The sequence below is a fragment of the Candoia aspera genome, chromosome 3 (genome assembly GCF_035149785.1).
Source record: "Candoia aspera isolate rCanAsp1 chromosome 3, rCanAsp1.hap2, whole genome shotgun sequence".
Taxonomy (NCBI): domain Eukaryota; kingdom Metazoa; phylum Chordata; class Lepidosauria; order Squamata; family Boidae; genus Candoia; species Candoia aspera.
The window spans coordinates 173,656,996-173,675,325 of NC_086155.1; the positions used below are offsets into that span (position 1 = coordinate 173,656,996).

The window sequence follows — 18,330 nt, forward strand, 5'->3', positions numbered from 1 at the left end:
TAACCCTAAATCATTATTTGTTTAAAAGTTAACCAATCATTATTATTTCCCCTTTGTCCTTACATAATAAAGAATCTGTTTTTTAAAAAATAGTAAAAGATAGTAGAGCGGCATAATTAGAAGTGAAATGAACAACTCCTTGAAATATATGACTCCTGAAAATGCCCAGAATAAAACGCTAAAATGAAATGTGCTCTGAGAATGAAAGCTCCACCAAAGATGGCTGACTCCTCCCTGTCGTCGCATTATCCACATCTGCTTTCTGCATAGATCGTGACAAAAGTATAGATGTGCTCATGTATATGTGTCACAAAAGACAGGCTTAATATTTTCAATTCATTGTGTGAACTCCATATTTCTATTAAGGACAGCCTTGTTTGCTTTTTACGCCCTTGATTAGGTAGCTGTCAATTGCAAAAAGACATATCAAAAGCCTTTTTCAAAATCCCATGGTATTTTTCTAATTATTCACCAAACAAAATTTCGTTTTCATAATTATTCAGCAGCTTAGAGTGCTATGGAATATGTTTGTTTTGCTTTGTGTTTTTTGCATGTTTATCTGGTTCTCTTGCTGCAGGGAGAGAATTTACATGAAAACAATGCTTGGCTCAGTTTTGGTCATCCTGAGAAATTTAAAATTTAACTCAGGTAAGCACCTTAAAATTATGTATGTATGAGCATATATATCTGTGTGCACAGTGGGGGAAATGGAAGGGTGGGTATATGTGCATATGCTGTAAAAACAATCATTTATCTTAAATGTTCCTTGTTTCTCTGCTATTCTTTTATATATTGTCATTGAAATCTTAATACATTGCCCTTTTACATGAGTGGAAAGCAATAATAAACTTCATGATATGCCATGCAGCCGCAGTGTCTATGTTTGCAGCAATAAGGTGGAAGCGCTGACACACAGACCCGCACAGAGCGGGATCTACAATCAGAAGATAAATTTTATTAGGCTATTTTTAGCAAACAGCTGGCTGACTAAAGGGATGTCGCCTTGCCTGTTAGAGTGGCAGGAATACAAGCTATGGCTAGCAAGGCAGTCTTGAGCAAAGCGAAGGTGTGAGCATGAGCATTTTTTCCACACTACTAATCAATATTGCATTAATGATTCTCATGTGACCTTTAACCTGACAAGAATACCAATAGTACAACGCAGCAACGGACCGTCTACAAGGACTGCCTAATGTAAGCTACAATTTTATAATCGATCAGGAGTCATCTTTGTGAAGAACGCTCGCAATCCCAAAAAAGAGCAGGCAGTTTTGGAAAGGCCGGGACAAAGGTGCTATTTGCTTGACCTTCGCTTTCAAATGGACACAGTGCTTATTACCATTAAAAAATAGCATTATTTTTTTTAAAAAAAGGTTCTCTTCCCCCTTCCCCAATATATTTTTAGTAAGCCTTTGGGCATTTTCACTGTCCCTAAAAGAATATGGTTGCATGGCAACCTCTATGGTTGCTATGACGACTCCATGTGTAAGCAGCTGCTGCAATCAGAATTAACTCCGGGCTGCAGGTTTGTCATTCCAATACATGGGAAGGGGAAGACAAATAGACAGCACATGGCTGTAAAGGAAAACTCACCTAGATAATGTCGCTCAGAAACATATGTTCAACAATTATTCTTTCCTGTGTTTTATTGCCACAATTACAGCTAAACAAAGATTGCAAAATTATATGGTTTTAATTTGCTACCATTGACTGTGTTTTAAGTCCATTCAGATTAACCCCATAATTCATTTTTGAGCCAAAGCAAAGCAAAAAAATCATCTGCTTGGACCCCACAGAGGGTAAAAACAAGGAGACTAGCCGGAAGCATAAAATGACAGAACACAATATCCAAAGTAAAATTATGGCTCACTGTGCAAAACTACCTCTGAAATCTCAGCTTTGCTTGAATATATGTTTCCTGCACTGAATTTCCTGAAAGTATCTCCTAATGCTGACAAAAAGCTGAAAGAGCAAGTCACATTTGTCCAAGTGTGCTGAAATTTCATCTCTGGCTCTCTCCATCATGTGCTAGGATTGAGAATATTAGGACTATGGTATCTGGACTGCAGAAATCTGGATGACCAATTGAAGGCAGCCAAGAGGTGCAAACAGTTGCTGCCATCTCATGGTAATTCCAATTTTTGTGGCTCAGTAATGGTCCTCCAAGGGTACATTGTGATACCTACATGATCACTCAGAAATGATCACTCAAAAACAACCAGGCATAGAGGAACTGATCTCAAAAATGAGTTAACTGTATATGCTAGGCTCCAGAAATAGCTGCTTGTCTCAGTATGCTTCTGCCTATTAACATTCGTAGGTATATATTAACACAAGGTATGCACCTTTTTGTGACACTGAAGTTGTATCACAAGTCAAAAAGCTATACACGTACTATGACTACTTTTCACTTAGTACTTGGATAAGATTAATTTATATATCATTGCTTTAAATAGTGCGACAATTTATTGCTTTGTTTTCCTTTGGAATTTCATTAAGGATCTAATATGAAAAGGTATTGTCTCTAAAAATCTTGATAGATAGCAATTAATATAATTCTAATATGATGAATTTGGTATTTCTTATTTGCTTTCCATCCCTCTGCCTTATTTTTATGTAATCTCTAATGCCACATTTTAATAGCATTGTCTGTGTAAATATGCTGGCTGTTTCCCCCCACCCCCAAAAAAGTTAAATGTGTTCAGTGATATAGAAGAAATCTATAGGTCATATAAATACGGGGTGGGGGGGGAACCCTTTCATTCTGTTTGCTAGATTCTATTATATTTGTGATTTTACAATTTGGAAATTGAACTTTTGTGAAGTAGTTCCATCATATAAACATTTTGGTTAAGATTACACGCACAGGATTGAGGAAGGCAGTTAACAGCTAGTATTTGACTTGTCCTTTCTGTCTTAGAGACGTGTGGTGTGGTTATATAGAGCCAGTGCTAATACCTGGATTGTTTGAAAAGACAAGTGGTAAACGTTATAAAACAATCTGCAATTCAGAGGTCATGCTTAAGTTATAAACCACCAAGTGACACATATTAAACAGAAACCTTGTGCATGTTTATTGAAACGTAATCCTCAGTGGCACCTACACCTGGTAAGTCTGCCACATTTGAACCATCCAAAACACACCTTAACTAAGACACGCAAACCCCATTGCATAGAACTGAACTCCTTCTAAGTAGACATGCATAGACTGTGCTGCATATCTAGCTCGTTAGGTGGGATTTCACACGCATATAACTGGGACACACAGCAGCAGTCTGTGCCATGGTTAAAATACATCAACTAGAGTGTGTGCACATATGGCTTGCTATTTTGGAAAGGAGAAAAACAAAACAAATACAGTTGAGTAAACAGAAATTCATTTGGTTGGTATGATGCATTACTTGTGCTCGTATTTATGTACCTCATAAAGCAGTCCATTATTTTTAAATACGTAGGGCTCACTGACTCATATGCAGCTTCTAATATAGAGGTTGTGTATTAATGTAGATTAGCATAATTAGAACGTATACACACAATAACCAATTTTAATAAATTCTGCCTACCCAAGTTCTTACTAAAACTTACATTAAAATCAGTGTGAATATGCATGAAGCATATTGGTTTTTAAACACAACAGAAACTGCTATCCATTTACAAGACAGCTGGACATTGTGTTTACATATTTCTTCCTCCCTTGCTAAAATAGCTGAATATTTCTACTTCAGGATTGTGGTGTGAGAATTGTAGGATATAATCTCCTTCCCCCTACAAAACCCTGCAAAATCATTCAGTAAAAAAATGAACTGTGTGCTACATACTACTTGAGACAATATTTGATTTCTTTGGACACATTATAGTCTATAAACCTCTAAAGACAGAGGTTAATAATAGGAGTAGAGATAGACCTTTATCTATAGTAATGCTGGCAGGTGCTGCTATAATAAACAAATGCACATAGCATACAGTGACCTATTTTCTAATCAGGGCAAAGAAAGTAACCCAGAGGAATTGAATTCCTCACCATCACCCCCAACCTTTAAGAATATCTCATAATACAATCTTCAAATCAGCAAAAATGACCATATGAAAGCAAATGTTTATTGCCTCTCACCTCAGAAAGCAAACACCAATGGTTCCTTCAGTGTTAAATGAATTAAAACTGTAAGCATTCTTTTTGAACAGACTGAAGGGGATCCATGGCAATGCACAACATCGGAGGGGGATCCCCTTTCTGAGGGATAATGCAGGGCAACCCCACCAACACCACCACTACTCTGCCTGCTATGTTGTTCTGTCTTCAGCTTTGGAGCCAGGCCTTTCTATAGCCAACATTGCAACATTAAGCTGCCCTCTAATAAACTCTGTTAGGAAATCAAGCTGCAGAAGGGTTGATGATAAAAGTATTCCGATTGGTGTCTCATTTGACTATATCCTTAAAGTGATGTTCATCAATTTTTGAGTCTCTAGTAGTGGCAGTGCTGGCTTGAGACATTCTGATTTCAATGGGATTCAATTATTCCCATTTACAAAATGTCTTGGGAAGCAAGACTTTGCAGGATGGATGAAAATGACCCTGAAATTACAATCTGTCCAAGTCAAAGTGCTTTTCAAACAGCTGAAATGTTATTGGATAGGAAACAGGGTGTTATCCCAAACTGGACTTGTCTAATCGAGAGTTCATTTTGGTATCAGCATAGATTAGTGAGAGAGATGCAAATCCTTTCCACAAAGGCTAAAAGTGATAGAAGGGAGGAAGCAAGGGCAGTTCTAGCATCTTCATATGTGTCATGCTAAAGTTGAATTGGTGAATGTAGTTTTAGATATGTAGGGAAAATGTAATCAATCCTTTTTTTTAAGGTTTTTATTTCATATTGCTTTATATTCAAGGAACACAATTTTTCTATTTTACTCATATGAAGATTGTGATGAAACAACATGTAGCAACGTTTTCAGACTCTTTCTAAAAAGAAAGTATGAAAGCAAATTTGTAATTGTGGGGCTAAGCAATTTATGATGTTTTAGAGTCCATAAAAAATCCTTTTACAATATATGGGAACACAGTTTATTGTAAGACAATGATGACACCAAGATATACCCCAATATATATATGGTTTGAAAATAATTTGTAATTTTTTTAATATGGTCAGACATACCTGATCCTTCACAAACAAGGTTAAAATTTTAATTCAGCTGTTTCAGTATGTTATCAGAAAGCCAGAAAAGATAAAAACAGAACAAACTGCACTGAAAAAATATTTAAATTCATTTCAGAATTTTTATATACTTAAATCCTATACAAGTTTAGATAATTTGTTTCTGAGCACTTGTTACTAATCCCATCTTAATTTTGGATATATTTTGCTACTGTTTGGGAATAATTTTTTCATCCTTTTTAAAATCTAGCAACAACCCAATAGAGGTAATACAACATTTTATTTTCAGTTTTTAAATGTTTGTAACTGTTATTACTATTTTTTATTGTTTTATATCTTGGGTACATTTTATCTTGGTGGTACACCTTATAGAAAGGCAGGATATAAATTTTGATACATAAATAAATAAATATTAGGAGGGAGGCAATTAAGAGTGTGAAATCAACTTTTCAACTCAGTCAATGATATTTCTAAACAGTTGTCACAGGCTTAGCTTTAGTCAGTTTCTCTGACTGATCTTTAATAGTTTTGAGATATCCTTTCTACATACAGATGCTTTCCAAAAGAAAATGTTCATTTGGATTCATTCACCAAAATATATGAAGACATTTATAAAAACACATGCATGCATGCACACGTACACATGTTCTTTGATGCATATAGTTTCCTCCCTTCTTTCAGCCTTATCAGCATAAAATATGCACCTAGACAGATAAGTCAGTCATGTGAGTTCACGGATAACAATTCCCCTGAATGTTCAGTGCAGCCCAAGCTGGGTGTTTACTGAGGCTGTCTGGATGTCCCTTTGCACTTCTTTACTTTCCTGGATATAAAACAGTGAGCTTCTCACCCATATAAAGTGATAGTACAGGATGTGGATCCATTGCATCCCATTGTCAGTCTACCACATTATGGCATAGTACCAGAGTTGATGCCCCTTCTTTTTTTACCAGCCAATGCTGCTACAATTTCAGATAACTGCTTGGCCAAGGATGTTAAAGTAGCTCATAGGTGCTGCCTGTGTGAGTTGGTATGCCTTCCAGTTGGTGCACAGGAAGTTTTGACAATCCCACCAAAGCACAGTGGTGGGATTGCAGCCTGTTTACTAAATTGTAAAAACATGAAAACAATGTTGACTGATTATGTGAAAGGTGTATTTTTAAAACACTTTATAACCAAGACGAAGCAAATTGGCTTCCTGAAACTATTCACCAATGTCTATCTCATGAATGCATAAACTTGTTTGCATGTGCATGTGTACGCATGCGCACACACTCACAAAAACAAATTTCAGTATGAAATACCAAGATTTATTTTGCATTTATGGCATGCAGTGAATACGTTTATCTGATATAAATAGACAGGGGTTAAGTGGTTAAAAACAGTTGACAGACAGAACTATTTCTGAAAGAAGTAGTCCACATTCAAAGACTAGTGTCAGGTCTTATGTTCATGACTATTAATGACTCCATTATTTTTGACTATCAAGTCAAGCAAACATTTACGTGTCCAGTGTAATTGAAAATTCAAGTGAAAGTAAACAGAATGAAAAAGATGAAAGTGAATTGTTTGAATATAGTGAATTATATCTTTTTTTATGATTCTGAACTTCTTATATACATATACACACAGAGAGAGAGAAAGAGAGAGAGAGATTTAAAAGCACACAACAGAACAAAATCAAAATAACATCCCAGCCAAAACAGCATCCTCTATGCAGCCTGAAATCTTGTCAGTATTCAAAGCAAGTTTTGTTTTCACAAGACTAAGTGTATCAGGACAATACAAATATATGCCTCCTTGAGACTTAAACATTTCCCAGAAACCACATTGTGTGAACCATGAGATTCTTCATATCCAAGTTAAACTATAGCCACTGCAAACATTTGCTATTTCTTTGCCAGAATATTAGCCTTGCCCATGCAGCAAATTAAGTGATGGAATTAAAAGACTTCTGAGCCACAAGTCTCATTTAAAGACATATACATCCAATTATCCAGATGCTTATTTTCATGTACAATTAGCAAATAATTTCATAGTAATAAAACCAGGAGAGAGAATTATTTCTAAACTGATAGTACCTGATTTTACTAATCTAATACTGGTCACTTCAGAAGATGTTGTCATGATATTGTACTAGCCAGCAGCAGCAATATTTTATGTACTGAACTGACATTTTAGGTTTGAAAATAATAGGAAAGATATGGCAAGTCCTTAATGAAGGTCTAGATATAAAGTATTTTAATGCTGTTGAATGCAATAGATTAGATTTCATAATAATATTTCCCTTTATTTTAATATAAAAGCCTGGTCTCACACTTGCAGACATTTTTTTAAAAATTCCTAACTCAGAAAAGAATAACATAAAATCACCTATAGAAATCACAAAGCTTATTTCTCAATTATTTTAAGAATTTCATTATTTGTATTTTTATTTTGTACAGGAAAGGAACAAAAAACATTAACACAACTATTAATATTCTTCTTGAATAGCAGAAAGTGATTTGCAAAGACAAAAAAAATTATAAAAGCATACAAATCAGACAAAACTAAACAAATTATGTTTAATATAATTTCTAGAGGATATATGTCATTTAATATTAGAAGGAATATTTCAGTACTAAAAGATTAGCAAAATTATTCTTTTTTTAATCAGAGAATATAATACAGAAGAAAATGTATTTTTTCCCAAACATGCAGAATATTTAATTGTGAAATTTGGGCTAGCCCTATAATCAAGAGTATTCCTTGGCCATAAATTATTGTACTGCATTAATGTTGCAATCCATTATTATTTATATGAAGGTAAATATACATGAAAGTCCTATTTAATGTAATAAGATTTGTCTTGGTGTATGTGTCTATGTAGGATTGTGTTATGACAGTACTTATTTGAAAGGCATGGAGCAATGTTATTAGATCATTTTCTTCCTCCCTCTTTTTTATCTAGTTTAATTTAAAATCCTACAATTTCTTAAGAGTTGTTTGTTTTTTGCCCTTTTCTTGAAAATATGTTTTCTGTGTCCAAAAGAAAAGAGGGGGAGGGGAATTGACATACAGAAATGTCTCACATTTCAGATTACTCTTTCTCCATATGTAAAAGCTACTGTATGCATCTTCAGCAAAGGATCGGTACCTTGTCGTGGTGCTGGAGCTTGAGCACCTCAATGATGCCATGAGCTAAACCATGAAGGGCCACCCAAGATGGGAAGGTCATGACAGAGAGATCAGATTAATGCGATCCCTGGGGAAGGTAATGGCAACCCACCCCAGTATTCTTGCCGTGAAAACTAAATGGATCAGGACAACCAGAGATATGTCGGTATACCATCGGAAGATAAGACCCCTAGGTCGGAAGTTGGTCAAAATGCTACTGGGGAGGAACAGAGGATGAGTTCAACTAGCCCCAGACGTGATGATGCAGCTAGCTCAAAGCTGAAAGGATGGCTAGCGGCCGACGGTGCTGGCGGTGAACGGCGAATCCGATGTTCTAAGGATCAACACACCATTGGAACCTGGAATGTAAGATCTATGAGCCAGGGCAAATTGGATATGGTTATTGGTGAGATGTCAAGATTAAAGATAGACATTTTGGGTGTCAGTGAACTGAAATGGACTGGAATGGGCCACTTCACATAAAATGACCACCAGATCTACTACTGTGGATGAGAGGACCACAGAAGAAATGGAGTAGCCTTCATAATTAATAGTAAAGTGGCTAAAGCTGTGCTTGGATACAATACAAAAAATGATAGAATGATCTCAATTTGAATTCAGGGCAAGCCATCTAACATCACAGTGATCCAAATATACGCCCCAACCACAGATGCTGAAGAAGCTGAAGTAGAGTGGTTCTATGAGGATCTGCAGCACCTAGGACAACACACCTAAAAGAGATCTTATTTTCATCACAGGAGACTGGAATGCTAAGGTGGGCAGTAAGATGACACCTGGAATTACAGGTAAGCATGGCCTGGGAGAACAAAACGAAGCAGGACATAGGCTGATAGAATTTGCCAAGACAACTCACTCTGCATAACAAACACTCTCTTCCAACAACCTAAGAGACTGCTTTATACATGGACTTCCCCAGATGGACAACACCGAAATCAGATTGACTACATCCTTTGCAGCCAAAGGTGGCGGACATCTATACAGTCGGTAAAAACAAGACCTGGAGCTGACTGTAGTTCCGATCATGAACTTCTTCTTGCACAATTTACGATCAGACTAAAGAGATTAGGGAAGACCCACAGATCAGCTAGATATGAGCTCACTAATATTCCTAAGGAATATGCAGTGGAGGTGAAGAATCGATTTAAGGGACTGGACTTAGTAGATAGGGTCCCGGAAGAACTCTGGACAGAAGTTCACAGCATTGTTCAGGAGGTGGCAACAAAATACATCCCAAAGAAAGAGAAAACCAAGAAGGCAAAATGGCTGTCTGCTGAGACATTAGAAGTAGCCCAAGAAAGAAGGAAAGCAAAAGGCAACGGTGATAGGGGGAGATATGCCCAATTAAATGCAAAATTCCAGAGGTTAGCCAGAAGAGATAAGGAATTATTTTTAAACAAGCAATGCACGGAAGTGGAAGAAGACAATAGAATAGGAAGGACAAGAGATCTCCTCCAGAAAATTAGAAACATTGGAGGTAAATTCCAGGCAAAAATGGGTATGATCAAAAACAAAGATGGCAAGGACCTAACAGAAGAAGAAGAGATCAAGAAAAGGTGGCAAGAATATACAGAAGACCTGTATAGGAAGGATAACAATATCGGGGATAGCTTTGACGGTGTGGTCAGTGAGCTAGAGCCAGACATCCTGAAGAGTGAGGTTAAATGGGCCTTAAGAAGCATTGCTAATAACAAGGCAAAAGGAGACGACGGCATCCCAGCTGAACTGTTCAAAATCTTGCAAGATGATGCTGTCAAGGTAATGCATGTTATATGCCAGCAAATTTGGAAAACACAAGAATGGCCATCAGACTGGAAAAAATCAACTTATATCCCCATACCAAAAAAGGGAAACACGAAAGAATGTTCAAACTATCGAACAGTGGCACTCATTTCACATGCCAGTAAGGTAATGCTCAAGATCCTGCAAGGTAGACTTCACCAATTTATGGAGCAAGAATTGCCAGATGTACAAGCTGGGTTTAGAAAAGGCAGAGGAAGTAGGGACCAAATTGCCAATATCCGCTGGATAATGGAAAAAGCCAGGGAGTTTCAGAAAAACATCTATTTTTGTTTTATTGACTATTCTAAAGCCTTTGACTGTGTGGACCATAACAAATTGTGGCAAGTTCTTAATGGTATGGGGATACCAAGTCATCTTGTCTGCCTCCTGAAGAATCTGTATAACGACCAAGTAGCAACAGTAAGAACAGACCATGGAACAACGGACTGGTTTAAGATTGGGAAAGGAGTACGGCAGGGCTGTATACTCTCACCCTACCTATTCAACTTGTATGCAGAACACATCATGCGACAAGCTGGGCTTGAGGAATCCAAGGCTGGATTTAAAATCGCTGGAAGAAACATTAACAATCTCAGATATGCAGATGATACCACTTTGATGGCTGAAAGAGAAGAGGAACTGAGGAGCCTTATGATGAAGGTGAAAGAAGAAAGTGCAAACGCTGGCTTGCAGCTAAACCTCAAAAAAACCAAGATTATGGCAACCAGCTTGTTTGATAACTGGCAAATAGAGGGAGAAAATGTAGAAGCAGTGAAAGACTTTGTATTTCTAGGTGCGAAGATTACTGCAGATGCTGACTACAGTCAGGAAATCAGAAGACGCTTAATCCTTGGGAGAAGAGCAATGACAAATCTCGATAAAATAGTTAAGAGCAGAGACATCACACTGACAACAAAGGCCCACATAGTTAAAGCAATGGTGTTCCCCGTAGTAACATATGGCTGTGAGAGCTGGACCATAAAGCAGGCTGAGAGAAGGAAGATCGATGCTTTTGAACTGTGGTGTTGGAGGAAAATTCTGAGAGTGCCTTGGACTGCAAGAAGATCAAACCAGTCCATCCTCCAGGAAATAAAGCCAGACTGCTCACTTGAGGGAATGATATTAAAGGCAAAACTGACATACTTTGGCCACATAATGAGAAGACAGGACACCCTGGAGAAGATGCTGATGCTAAGGAGAGTGGAGGGCAAAAGGAAGAGGGGCCGACCAAGGGCAAGATGGATGGATGATATTCTAGAGGTGATGGACTCATCCCTGGGGGAGCTGGGGGTGTTGATGACCGACAGGAAGCTCTGGCGTGGGCTGGTCCATGAAGTCATGAAGAGTCGGAAGCAACTGAATGAATAAACAACAACGAGAGAAGTCAATGCATAGCCATAGCTAGAGAATAGTAAAGGTAAAGGTTTCCCTTGACGTAAAGTCCAGTCGAGTCCGACTCTAGGGGGCGGTGCTCATCTCCGTTTCTAAGCCTTGGAGCCGGCGTTGTCCATAGGACACTTCCGGGTCATGTGGCCAGCATGACGACTCGGAACGCCGTTACCTTCCCGCCGAAGCGGTACCTATTGATCTACTCACATTTGCATGTTTTCGAACTGCTAGGTGAGCAGGAGCTGGGATTAACAACGGGAGCTCACCCCGCCGCGTGGTTTCGAACCGCCGACCTTCCGATCGACAGCTCAGCGGTTTAACCCGCAGCGCCGTGGTGATAATCACCAGGATTTATGTCCTGTTCCTACAGTTTCTATCCAGTTGTGATTATGATCACAGCTAAGTATTGAAAACAAGTCTTTATTGGAAGGTCTAGGCTAACAGAATGGTATCCATTCTGGGATATATTCCCCATCCCCTTCTAAACCTACCCCACTCAACGCCTCTCAGATTTTTGGGTAAGGAACTGCAGATCAGACTTCTTTGCCTCATATACTTTTAACATATTGATTTACGTATAATGTTTCTGTATTATTACACAAGTGTCCTCTGAACAGTTTACATTAGGAAATGGATAAATCATAGAACCTTGTGATGCATTTTTACAATTTTCCATGTAAAATTGGTTGGTAGGCCAATTGGAAAAGATCAAGCTGTATTAAAAAACATTTGACACATGATAAAGATTGAGTGACTTAGTCACCCAGTAACAATAAAATCAAATAGTGGTATTTTTGGAGGAATATTTCAGGCTACCCATGGGGGAAACACTTTGTCAGGCTTATCTTGACAATGTTAGGCTGGGAGCAGGCACAAGAGGTATTCACGTATGCAAAGATTGTGATGGGAAGACTTATTATAGAAAAGCTAATGAAACCCACCAGTGTGATGTAATGGGCTTGAAGCCACTCACTTTTTGACAGGACAGATGATTTCCACCTGCCATACTGTTTGTTTCTGACCTTGTGAGAACTGCCTTTCATAGGCATGTTTGAATTATCTCCAGTAGTTCATGTGCATCTGCATGATGACTGCACATTGTTCATGAGCATGCAAGGAGAAAGGTTTATCCCAGTCTTAAAAAGTGCAAGGAAGGAGATTTTCAGGGGAGAGTTAGATGTGTGCAAAATGTTAGAATTCCAAATATTCCACACTCAAAGCAGTCTGACAAATTCAAAGGTGGTTTAAGCTCAAACCATTTCCAAGCTCAAAAAACCTGTTCTGAGAATTGTTTTGACCTTCAAAACACTTCTGGAGGGCTTTCAAACCTGAGAGAACTGTTTCAAATTTGAAGGAGGATATTTTGAATTTGATTGATTTCAGATTTGAAATTTTGCACAATGCTTGTGAAAGCAGTCAACATGGGCAGTTACTAATTGAACAATGCTTTTTACATCTTCTACTAATTTTATTAACTGGCCTTCATCTCCAGTTTTCAATTTGTTCTTTTTAAGGGACCTATTTCAAGGATTGCTGTAAAGGCCAAATATTTCTGAATTCTTTGAAAATTAAACATTCTCAAAGTGAGACCAATACAAATTTTTCACAGTAACAAGGCAACATGAAATTCACTTCTCCAAGGCTGGAAAAGGAAGGAAGATGCATATGGGAGGAGACACATATCCACAGATTTATTTCCAGATTTTACAATTGGAGGGAAAGAAAGGAAGGAAGGAAGGAAGGAAGGAAGGAAGGAAGGAAGGAAGAGTAAAGTAAAGTAAAGGTGTTATAAATTGAGTATCTTCTCCATTTATGGGGACCGCTTATGTCCTTTTTCCTAATTCTGCTCCAGTAGTTTTGGGTAGAAGGAAAATTTTTATACAACATCCCTATTGTTCTAATTTAGGGAATGTTAAGAATAATCATTCTTCTCGCTAAACCCAATGGGAACAATATAGAGTGCTGATCAAATCCCATTTAATCTGTTACTCAATTAGAGCCCACCAATTTATAACTGGGGACAAGGAGAAAGAAAGGATGAAAAATCTGTAGTTAACTTAATGTCATAAATTATAAATATATACACTTGAATTACAATAGTAAACATGACTAATGACTAATGATGTGCCTTTTGAGAAGGAAGGAAGGAAGGAAGGAAGGAAGGAAGGAAGGAAGGAAGGGAGGAACTGTGTTTTGTTCTACAGTATATTGTAATTGATTGAACTTGACTACTAAGGCAGGTCAGACCTGGTTAGCGCTTGAATGGGAGACCAACAGGAAAACTCAAGACAATAAACTAGACTACAAAAAGTTAAAGAAATATCCCAGAAGAAGGGAATGGCAAAACACTTGTATATTGTTGCCAGAAAAATGACATGGACATGTTAGGAACTAACTTGATTCAAACAGGCTTTTAAGTTTCTTTTAATATACTCCAAGAACTTGTTTCAGAAAAGCTTGTGCACATAGCATTGATTATTCATAACTCTATTTAAAAAATAGCAAATATCTAAAATATGTATTGCATGGTGCAAGCAAAAATTATTATAGAGAATGCTATTGAAAATATCTGAACAATAGAAGTATCTAATAATAAAATGGATTCACATAAATATTGCAGTTACCTCTTTTTGCAACTGTATACAGTAAGAGTTACGATTAGAAAGTGTTCTTTTAAGAGAAACTTAGATATAACAAGAGGCAACTAAAATATCAGTTTTGTTTTTATTTATTACTTATTCTAATGGATGCACCAAATGCAACAAAAACATTTGTAAAATTTTAAAGAACTTTGATTTTGAATTAGCCATTGGTTAACTGAAGCAAAAATAACTGAAAAAGATTATTTTTCAGGTAGATAAGTAAACTTCAGATAGATGTATTCTAAAGTTGTGGGTAGCAAATCACTGTTGAGTGGAAAACCAGAATAGCTCAGGCCCCAAGACTATAATCATGTGTATACATAACTAGGAATTGACTATAATGTAACTTAACTTCCAAGCAAACCTGCATAGGATTGGACTGCACATGCCACTCTAGAAGAAATTATGTCTTCATTTTTATACCTTGTCTGCTTTAGTTAATTTTTAGAAGATCATATTACTGTGTGATGGTGCTCAATCATACCAAATTATAATTGTTATTAATGTCCCCCTTGTTCTATCCTCCTAAAGTACTTTATCACTAGAATACAGTGGTATTATGGAAATCAGAGAAAGCTCTGTTATTAATTACAATGTCATGTGTCACTCACATATATGTTAATTTTGTCTCTAAATATTCCAGTTCAGTTTCCCATGCCAGAAATCTCAAAATCATACAGAAGGGCAATAGCAGGTTAAAGTATTTCTGTTGGAAATACTTTCCATTCAAAAGAAAGAAGCAGAGATGACAAGTTTTTGATGGTACCTGATGGCATATGCTTTTGTGTATCTGAGTATGCAGACTACAGTCCTCAGAAGCTTATGCCATCATAAATGAGTTTGCCTTTCATGTTCTATAAGACTGGCATTTAGATTAAATACAAAGCAATACTTCTGCATCCTTTCATTTTTAAAAAAATCTGAGCTAAAAATCACAAATCCTCTTAGTTGAAAGTTTGCAGATTTTTTTTAAAAAAGTGTTTTTTTTCCTAAGGGGAAACAATGAAAAATAAAAATGGAACTTGAACCTTTTTCTTAAAAAATAAAAAGAAACTATTTGTCTTTGTAACTCATGTATAGGCAAGCATGTTAGTCACCACATTGGATACGTTTGTCCCCTGGTGGGGCCAGAAAAACCGCACTCATATTCTTCTCCCAATAGATCCCTATATCTGAAAACAAGGGGCCTTGTGAATGGGGTAACTCTTTACAGACTCAAAAGCATGGTGTGTTACTAAGGAGAACTGTAAGCCCTATTCTATTTTGAGTAATTATTGGATCAGATCAGTTAATGTAAGGATCTAGGTCAATAAATACTGTAGGTCATTCTTTCTAATCCCTTTCAATTTTATAGGCTGGAGCCTGGTCTGATATAGGATAGACCATTCAAAAATGCTGATCTTTATATTAACAAGTCCTATATGAAAACATGAAATCATTCTTTCCCTTATCAGATTTCCTATATAACTGCCAAATGCAAATGCCAAATGTCCTTTTTTTACATAAATTTCATGAAAGTCGATTTCAGAAAAGCCTCCTCAACATTATCTTCAGTACCATTGGAAATAATAGTCCTGATTATTTGGTAGTTTGATGGTATCTCTCTAGGATGCTGGAGAGCATCTTAAACACTTTCAGAATTTCCCTCTCATTCTGCTTTAGGATATTTCCAGAATTATTTTTGCAAAGGTGGCAGCACACATGGATTGCACAGACTGCAGTCCTGCAATTGTTTTTATGACCTTAATCTCTTTCAATTTTAAGAAGCTTTGCTGTAGTCGTGTTTGCATAACATACTGAACGGCAAACTAGCCAACCATATCTTAACCTTGCATGTTGTATGGTGCTAATTTATGATTACTGTGTTGCAACCAGATATCTGAATGGCAGTTAACTGCGATTTTCAGTGACTAGAGGTGTGTCTAAGTAGCATGCTTGTTGCTCAGTTGTTCTGATCTGGAGAGCCATGGGATTTCTGATGCACATGTGAAGCTTCCATGCATGTGATCAGCAAGCACAAACAAATCTGCATCAGGACCTGCTCCATCAGCTGAAATGAAGAAGAAAGCAGGCAAGCAATTACAAGCGGGGAAGCACTTGTTTTTCTATTACATACAGTCTGGTGATACCACTTTTTGTTTTGTTTTGGTTATGTAATGGATTTTTCAAGACACCATAATGTTCCTAAGATTTACTTAGTATTTTCTGGGAAGATTTCTTTTACCAAGCTCAAGCTTCAGTCTGCAAACTCTCTCGTGAATCAGAGTAAAGCTACAATAATAACAAGCTGAACTTAAAAATAATTCTGCTTTTGAAAACATTTTGGCCATTGGATTCTAAGTGCAAGAGATGCTTTCTTCTGTCCACTGCATTTAAATACCAAATTGTTCACTACCTTGTAAATAGCACCCGTTAATACCAATATAGCCACAATGCTGTTTTGTTGCCATCAGAGAGCTACAGTAAGTTCACTTACTGACTAAAATGTGTTCAAACTGAGCTTAGTCCTTGGTGACCAGATTGGACATGGCCTTATAGTTTAATTGGAGTAATACTGAAGTGGTTTTTGTATTGTCTTCTTCCAGCTAGGCAAATAGACCCAAGCAAAATGCTATGCTGCCTGCCAACTTCAACTATGAAAAATTGCTATATGTATTTGTGTGTCACCCTTCTTGTGCAGGGGCTGTGCTAATTTGCTCTGTATGGTTCAAATTTTAGGATGTGTGCTGCTGAAGCAAGCACAAAAGAAAATACTATAAAATGGCAATATTGTGGGTCATATTCACAGGGATTTCTTCCTCCATGTTGTTGTAGCTCTTTACAGTTCTACAAAGGGAAGTAATAAAGAGTAAAGATTATACTGCTAGTTTGCACCTTCTATCTAGCATTCTCTTCAGCAAAGGATCGTTACCTTTTCGTGGTGCTGGAGCTTGAGCACCTCAATGATGCCATGAGCTAAACCGTGAAGGGCCACCCAAGACAGGAAGGTCATGACAGAGAGGTCAGACTAAATGCGATCCCTGGGGAAGGTAATGGCAACCCACCCCAGTATTCTTGCCGTGAAAAGTAAATGGATCAGGACAACCAGAGATATGTCGGTATACCATTGGAAGATGAGACCCCCAGGTCGGAGGATGGTCAAAATGCTACTGGGGAGGAACAGAGGATGAGTTCAACTAGCCCCAGACATGACGACGCAGCTAGCCCAAAGCCGAAAGGACGGCTAGCGGCCGACAGTACTGATGGTGAACAGCTAATCCGATGTTCTAAGGATCAATGCACCATTGGAACCTGGAATGTAAGATCTATGAGCCAGGGCAAATTGGATGTGGTTATTGGTGAGATGTCAAGATTAAAGACAGACATTTTGGGCATCAGTGAACTGAAATGGACTGGAATGGGCCACTTCACATCAAATGACCACTGAAATACTTTGGCCACATAATGAGAAGACAGGACACCCTGGAGAAGATGCTGATGCTAGGGAGAGTGGAGGGCAAAAGGAAGAGGGGCCGACCAAGGGCAAGGTGGATGGATGATATTCTAGAGGTGACGGACTCGTCCCTGGGGAAGCTGGGGGTGTTGATGACTGACAGGAAGCTCTGGCGTGGGCTGGTCCATGAAGTCATGAAGAGTCGGAAGCGACTAAACAAATAAACAACATCTAGCATTCTATTTTTAGCCATAGGTGTCTGTTCCCAGCTACAGTGACAACAAAATGATGAAGCATGCACCTTGACAATGCAAACTACAGCCTTTGCTACTTCTGTTGTGACACTGCATGCTTGTACCTAAGGGATGGAGTTTGCATTGTGGTGTCATGATGCATGTTTTGTTACTTGCCTTCCTTTGCCCCCTTCCATGGACATCTGTTTCCAACCATGGCAGCTTCACAATTTCCCCCCAAAGTTCAACAATTGTTTTAAGAAAATACATTCACCTACAACAACCAACATAAATGTTAAAATACAGTATTGTAACTAAGAAGAAAACAAAACAAGATGTATTAGGATCTGCTAAAAAGATCTCTCCAAAATAATAGATGGCTGGGAATAGAGATATATTAAGTATGATATAAATGTACTTGATGAGAAGAAACTAGATTTCATGAATTGGGGATTTGAGATTCAGAGGGCATGACTCAATTTAAGTTTTCAATTTAAGATTTAAGGGCAAAGTAATTTTATTTG

The 18,330-nt window shown here is 37.6% G+C and overlaps 1 non-coding gene across 1 annotated transcript; it reads right to left on the bottom strand.

Annotated features, from left to right (window-relative positions):
* Nucleotides 1-16,771: 16,771 nt before the first annotated feature.
* LOC134495100 (U6 spliceosomal RNA) lies at nucleotides 16,772-16,882 on the bottom strand. Its single transcript, XR_010067776.1, has one exon. It is a non-coding gene; the product is annotated as a U6 spliceosomal RNA (small nuclear RNA).
* Between the last annotated feature and the right edge of the window lie 1,448 nt (nucleotides 16,883-18,330).